This window comes from Centruroides sculpturatus, unplaced genomic scaffold, assembly GCF_000671375.1.
Source record: "Centruroides sculpturatus isolate CEXI.00-Female unplaced genomic scaffold, Cexi_2.0 scaffold331, whole genome shotgun sequence".
In the NCBI taxonomy this organism is placed as follows: domain Eukaryota; kingdom Metazoa; phylum Arthropoda; class Arachnida; order Scorpiones; family Buthidae; genus Centruroides; species Centruroides sculpturatus.
In genome coordinates, this window is record NW_019384523.1 from 458277 (window position 1) to 465694 (window position 7418).

The 7418-nt window shown below is 32.0% G+C and overlaps 1 pseudogene; it reads right to left on the minus strand.

Annotated features, from left to right (window-relative positions):
• Positions 1 to 3786: 3786 nt before the first annotated feature.
• Positions 3787 to 4577, minus strand: LOC111622793 (annotated as a pseudogene).
• Positions 4578 to 7418: the final 2841 nt, after the last annotated feature.

A 7418-nucleotide genomic window follows, 5' to 3' on the forward strand; every position in this document is an offset into this window, starting at 1 on the left:
AATTTTTACAACAAAAATTTTTTATGAATTTTTTACTGATCCCATTGTTTTAAATTTTGTGAATAGATTACTATTAATTATAATAATTGATTTTTGCCCGATAAATAATTTACATAACGGCGTAGGAAGATATTTTTGAACCTATTACAAAGAAGTGCGTTTATACGAGTGAAAACAACTATAAATTACATGCTAATCATAACCGTATTTACTAATAAAAGCAATAAGTTGCTTAATTTAATATACAAAAAGTTACTATTATTAATCATATCTTCTTCGTAGGTTCCATTAACCAAAGAAAATTTATCATAATTAAACAACATCGTAAAGCGGGGTAAATACTATACGATTTTTTCTGCTTAACGTGGCCACTGGCCGATTTTGACGTTACAAAACGTGTTGCTCGGCAAGGAAATTGGCTTGGAAAGCACAACAACCACTTATTCTAACGTGCAACGGGACACAAAATGTGTAATGGGAATTTTGAATTGTACAGTGAGAATCCAATATTTGTGCAGTGATTAATTGTCCGATTCTTGGTTTTATAAGTATTTTTTTTTTCCTGGTTAAAGTTAAAATATTTACCTAAATTACACAGTGTACAGTAAAACCTGTCCAAAACGGAACCCGAATAAAAAGAAAACCAGTTTAAAAGAAAAAATTATTCTAAACGGAACGATTTTTTATGTTAAAATAAGAACCTGTTTAAAACGGAACCTGCCAAACCGGAAAAGTATTCGGTACCGTAAGATTCTGGTTTACACAGATTGTACTATATATTTTATTTGGTCTACGAAAAAAAAGCTATGGAAGAAATATTGGTAGGATTTACCATTTGTATCGAATATATACAGTAGATAAATTTTTTATGTAGCCGCAACATCAATATTAACATTTATACGCAACCACAGCGCACTTATCGTATAGTGAATTATATGCACAGTACACACTGCACATGTCTAACGATTAAGATTGAACAGTGATTGAAATTAATAAATAATTATACGGATATAAAATTTGTGTTATTGTCCTTTCCCATTATCTTTTACAATAGCTTATTAACGCTAGGATTTAAGGCTTGGCCAAAACAAAACTGATATTTATGCAATAGGAAAAAACCTTAGAATAAGATCTGATTTATACACAAACACTTGGCTAAAAACCAATCGGATACTATAGATAAATTTTATTTGTTTCAGATATTAATAGGTTTTGGTTAGAATTGATAAGATTAACCATGATATCATCCCATACAGAATTAAAGACTGATAAAACTTGGTCAAATAAGCTATTAATAAATAAATTGTATAATACGAGAGATAGCAGAAATCTCTGAGGCCATAATTCTTTACAAATCAAAACGAAACAATGTAGAATCAATTAAAACAAAATATTTTCTATTGTGTAAATAAGATGTCGACCAACAGAGAGAATTGCCACGGAGTCCATATCGTTAAAATTTCTGTTTCAGATTAACTAGATCTATTGAATCAAAAGTCTTTGATAAATCAATGAATACGACAGGATTTAGTCAAGAATTATCTAAATTAGTAGTTAAATTATAGTGATAACAAGCCAGAGCATACAAAGTAAAATAGTTTTGCCTAAAATCAAACGGTTATTTGTTTTTAATATTAAATTTGCTAATGAGAGCATTAAAACGATTGTTAAAATATTTTTCAAATATGTAAGCAATAGTAGGGATTATGACAATAGTAGTTGGCAGTAGTTACCTACATAAGTTCTCGTCCCTCTTTTATGGATTGGTATCACTAAGTTATTACGCAGACAATCCGGAAAAATGTGATAAGACAATGGGAGTATAATTATATCAGTTGCATATTTAAGTAGTAATGAAGATCATCATTATCTGCCGTATTGATAGAAATATAAAAATTAACATGATAAATTTCAGTAGCATGGGTATTCCTAAAAACAAAAGAGTTCAGATTACTAAAGTTACTTTTATAATAACTTATGACAATTCTTTTAGAAACAAACAAAACTATAGCGTGGCCTATCAAAGAGTTAAAATATGCAACAAATACATTAACAATCTAATCGAAAGATTTAGTAGTAGTATTTTGGTAAATAATTCAACCTCTAATTTAATTTCTGTGGAACGTATTCTATTATACATATTTAAGTAGTAATGCACTGCACAGTCCAGCAAAATTTCTTGGTCTTCAATTATTCTGGTTGGAAAATCCAAATCAGCCGTATAAATAATTCCATAGACAATAACTCTTTAAATTCAATCCAAATAAATTATCAGATTTAATATCAATATTGTAGTCATCTATTTAAATTGAAAATTTTATGTAAAAATGGAAAACAGAAATGAAGATATCCAATAAGTTGATGTTGGACATTTATAAACTATACATACCGATTTTTTTAATGAGTTCTAAAGGTTAAAATGTCCTATTTGTATTTTTTAATAGTAGGCTAAATTTGTCTAATAACTGATAAGACTGTTTAGAATAACATAAGAAACTATTCCACCATGCTTCGATGTTGGTCTGTCAATGTTTTCTATAACATAGCTAGGGTAAACTTGCCTCATTCGTATCCCTTAAGGAAAAACCATCATATTAACGAAATTAATAAACACAAATTATTTTTTATTTTAAGTAACTTTTATTTGGGAAATATTTTATTACTACCATAATCAAATTTAGCCTAAATCTTATAAACCAGTGAGAAATAAACAATTTAAAAAACACTAAAAAAGTACGATTTAGGACCATTTATCTTAAATCGTACTTTGAGATCCTATCATTGGTTGGCAGTCTTAAGAATCAAAATCTTAATCAATAATGTATTAATATGTGTGTAGATTAACTCTTAACAAATTCGGCGGATGGTCTTCGCCAATTCTTGGCAGTCATCGCAGTTGTAATCGGTTGTTTTTTATTGGTTCCTGCGCAAAGTTCATGCATTCATATCTCACATTGTATGCATTTGATCATACTTTCTTTTACGTCTTCTTGGCATAATTTACAGTACCAACTGTTATTTTAATCTTCTTCTTGTTTCTTTTTTTTTATTCTCCTTTTGTGATATTTTAGTAGTTTTACTTTTCTTTGCACCAATATTCTTTGACAGGTTTTTCTTCTTGAATTCTTCTATTTTATTCTCGAGCTCTTTTTTATGAGAACTTTCTGTAAGAACAAGAGCGCCTGTAGTTCTTCTTTTTATTTGTTTTGAATTTCCAGGAATAGCACGTATTGGAGATATTATTTCAAGTGTCGCTCGACTGTCTCTGTATTAGATATGTTTAATTTGATATCTAAAGAACATTCCTTCGCTTTCTCTTCTAGACATTGATCTTGCTGTTTTCCGAAGGTTGAGTTGTTGGTACCTCAGGAAGTTGTAGGTACTCAACTTCTTCAGTCTGTTCTTGCTCAGTAGTCTGATTGGATTGTGCCACACACGTTAAAGTATCTGTTTGTTCTTGCTGCCTTTCAGTTGCCAGATTCTGGGAGACTTCCGCCGATTCACTTAAATTAGCATCTTCAAAAACAACATATTCCTCATCCCTGATCTTAAAGCGATTGCAAGGTCACAATCCGCAAGATTCGAAGCCATGCATGCCAGTGTCCATACAAACCGCTCGAGGATATGCCTCTCCCAAAATTTCTGCGATGTTTGCTTGCTTTAGGAACCAGGATAGTTTCGCATCCACGATGCGCAAGCAGCACTAAGATTCAGTTTTAGTGGTTTGAAAAATAACCTATCTAGTGGTTGCAACTTATGTGTGGTATGTGCTGGCAGAGAGCATGATTATTCCATAGTCTCTTCAAGATAAATGGTATCAATGTTCTTCGTGTGCTTCGAATGACCGTCTAAGATGAGAAGAACTTGACTGTCTTGTAATGTTTGCAGTCTCAGACACTTTATAAAATGTTTAAGCCATTCGACAAATAATGTACTCAGAATCCATCCGCTTTCTGAACAACTGTACAACGTATTCGGTGGCCCTCCACACTTTAAGTCATCTGTCATTCTTTTACGTTTAAATATGAGCATGGGTGGCACGAATTCTTCAGCAGCGTTCATACAGCAGATGTATGTGGTGTTGATACCACGTTCGCCACTAGTGACAGCTCCAACCTGGTATTTTTCTTTTTAAGCAAAATTTTAGAAGGCTTATGAACCGTGCTTAAACCAGTCTTGTCCATGTTATAATTTTTTTCAGCGAGCCATTGATGTTGGTTCTGGAGTACGTAAGAATATTTCTGGTGATTCTTCATAAATTTACAATACCATTTCCATCCGACCAGTTGCGATTCATTATTGAATCCATGTTTCAATCCATATTTTTCTGCTAACTGATAAGCTATGCGCCGTAAGTCGGTTATTGTCAGACTGAAAAATCTAGATTCCAACAGCAAAACATGTCCGACTAGTTCTGTTCCCATTTCCTCAGTTAAATCTTTCGGACGTCCAATTCTTTGATGTGTATTCAATCGTTGTAAATGTCGTCTAAATGTCGGTTTCGGTACATTATATACACGACAAACTTCGTTAAATTGTAAGGTCCCGTCATTATATTTTTTAATCGCTTCTTCCATATTTCCTTTTTGACATGTTGTTCTAAAATTAAAGACAATTAAATTTTAAAGTAAAAGAAAAATACGTTTACGAATCGGTAATAGCTTATTGTGACATTCATCTAAAATGGTTTTCCTAAATCGTACCAATACGTTTTAAGAACTTGCCTCAAGTACGAATTAAGCAAGTTTACCCTAGGAAAAGTCGGTGGCGACAATATGGTATAAATCCAAGATTTAATAAAGATTAACAAATTAAATTAAAACGTACTGCCTAATTAAATTTAATAGAGATGTCTTTAAATGTATGTTTCTAACGTTAGCATTAAGAATGTACACCTAATTCAAATTATCTCCCTTGAGACAATTATGTATAAAGATGTCGTTTATCATGTTACGTGTTGTTGGTCTAACGTGAGAGAAATTAGAAAGGCAGAAATAGGGTCTTTTCTAATGTAATTCGTTTCATTTCATGTCTAAGCAGTAGCTATATTCTGTAGTTATTATAATCTAGTTTTGTAAAATAATACTTTTTGGTATTTAAATAAATGATTATTAACATATATGTTATGTTTTTCATTTATATTTGGCAAGCATCTATTGTAATCTGAAGTTTATGCTGCTTGGCTTGCATAATTTTCTGCTTTATCAAGGAAAGTTTACCTACGGTAGGAATATTTACTCTAGGATCTCCTGACAATCGTTTCGTTCTGTGTACATTGATAATACCGTCAAGGTTCATATCACTATTAACGTAACAAGGGTCGGCGTAAACTTTTGTGATGTCGGGGACGTTAATATTCAAAGATGTATTTTAGTAGCTTTCTCAGCAATAATATACTTGTTTATTAAATCCGAAGGAGTAGAAAGTCGTTTCCTATGGCGTTTCCAAACTTCTTTAGACGTCTTGTTTAATGTATTAAAATTAGCACGAAATAAATTGAGACGATAATAAAGAAATCTCTTTCCATATGCACAGCAAGATGAAAGTTCCTCATCTTATATTCCATCATATATTTCGGTGGAATATTACATGGATAATTCTCTTCTTTCGACATAGGATTAGATATAATCATAAACTAAATATTAATATTTGCTTTCCTTTCTGTTTAACGAAATAATTATATGATTATTGGGATACACGTGGATAATCTACAAAGGAAAATAGCCTTCAGGAATGACTTTCTTACAGAAATATGTTAAATACGTGAAGAAAATCCGGAAAATTCCAATTGGTGAGGCGCGAACCCGCGACCAATTCTGCCAGTGTTTAGTGGTTTTATCCAAATTACAGATCTATATATGTTTCATTAAAAGAAAAGTAAAACAAACATAGTTCGTTTCCTTCCTAAATTATACACAATGCGTATTTCATTTTACGAGCACACCATTTTGAATTTTTATCGAATTCTAGCGTACGAATTTCAGAATTTTCATTCGAACATTCAGATTTACTTAGAAGTTAGTTCGTGTTTGATTACGTTCATTAGTTATTTACGTAACAGTGGTATTTCAGTAATGGTTTATTTAGAGACGGTTACTTTACAAGTAACAAATTTAAACAGTAACCAGTTATTCGAATAAGACGATTTTAGGCAATGAACAATTTAGCCTGACAGAGACTATGGAAGCGAGCTGACATCAATAAATATTTTATTTGTTATGCAGAGTTGACTGCATAACAAATAAAATATTTACAAAATTCAAAACAAAAGATTATTTTATTATTGACTTATATAGCCTATCGACGATTTTGGTCAAATACCTATTGTCATCGTTTCTGGTATTAGCATGATTTCGCATTCATAAAAGTTTTTACTGTCGCTTACAAAAAACTGATCCAAGTGATTTTTGACATTGTCATTTCAAGTAAATGTCTTACAGTTAAAAAAAAATTTGTATAGACTGGAACAAGTAATAATCCGAGTGTGTTCGATCTGGCAAACATGGTCGGTGTGATAGCATGTCCCATCTAAGTTATAACAGTTTCTGACCAGTTACCAAACTTGTGTGAAATTTGAAATTATCGTGGTAAAACACTACACCCGTTTTGTTGATCAATTCTGNTACTAACATTGAAATTTTGAAAACTAAGGAATATTATATTAGAATTATTTAGAAACAGGCAATTTTATTTATTGTATATTTGTCTGTATTATTTTCATCGGAGATTTAAAAATAAAGAACTTTACTATTGATTTTCTGATTTTCGTTTTTCTTGAAGAAGAAAAATGTGAAGTCGTAATCCATGGTTGCAATCGTAATACTACTGAATTCAAAATTTTATTTGTTGGCCAGATGGCCGCTCTTTAATCCTGTCTATCATTGTGATGGTAATGGGATCGAAGAACACTAAAGTCCGAGTGGATAAAAACCACTAAAAATTGGTAGTTGATCGTGGGTTCGAGCCTCGCCAAGAGTGGGCAAGTAGAGTTTTTTGGGATTTATTCGCGTCGTAACATGTAAACAGATCCAGTTTCCCTGAAAAAGTGTGCAGTGATGAGAAGATAAAAGATTGGATGATGGAATAAGACAACGCAACACTAGGATTATCTATTAAGTGAGATTACCCGTGAGGACTTTCTATGGGAAACTAGCCCTTATTTGGGTGTTAGGGACGTAAAGAAAACCCAAAAAAACTCTACTTAGTCAGCCCGTTATTGAGGCGCGAATCGGCGATCAACTACCAGTGTTCAGTGGTTTTATCCACTCGTCCACTGGTTGGTTTCAACATGCTATTGGAGCCACGACGCCGTGATTTCGATCATCGGTCAGATGATCATTTCTTAACTAGTAATTTTTATAAAACGTTAACTACTAAAATCATTGGGCAATTTTTCAATAATAGTGATTAAATTGTCG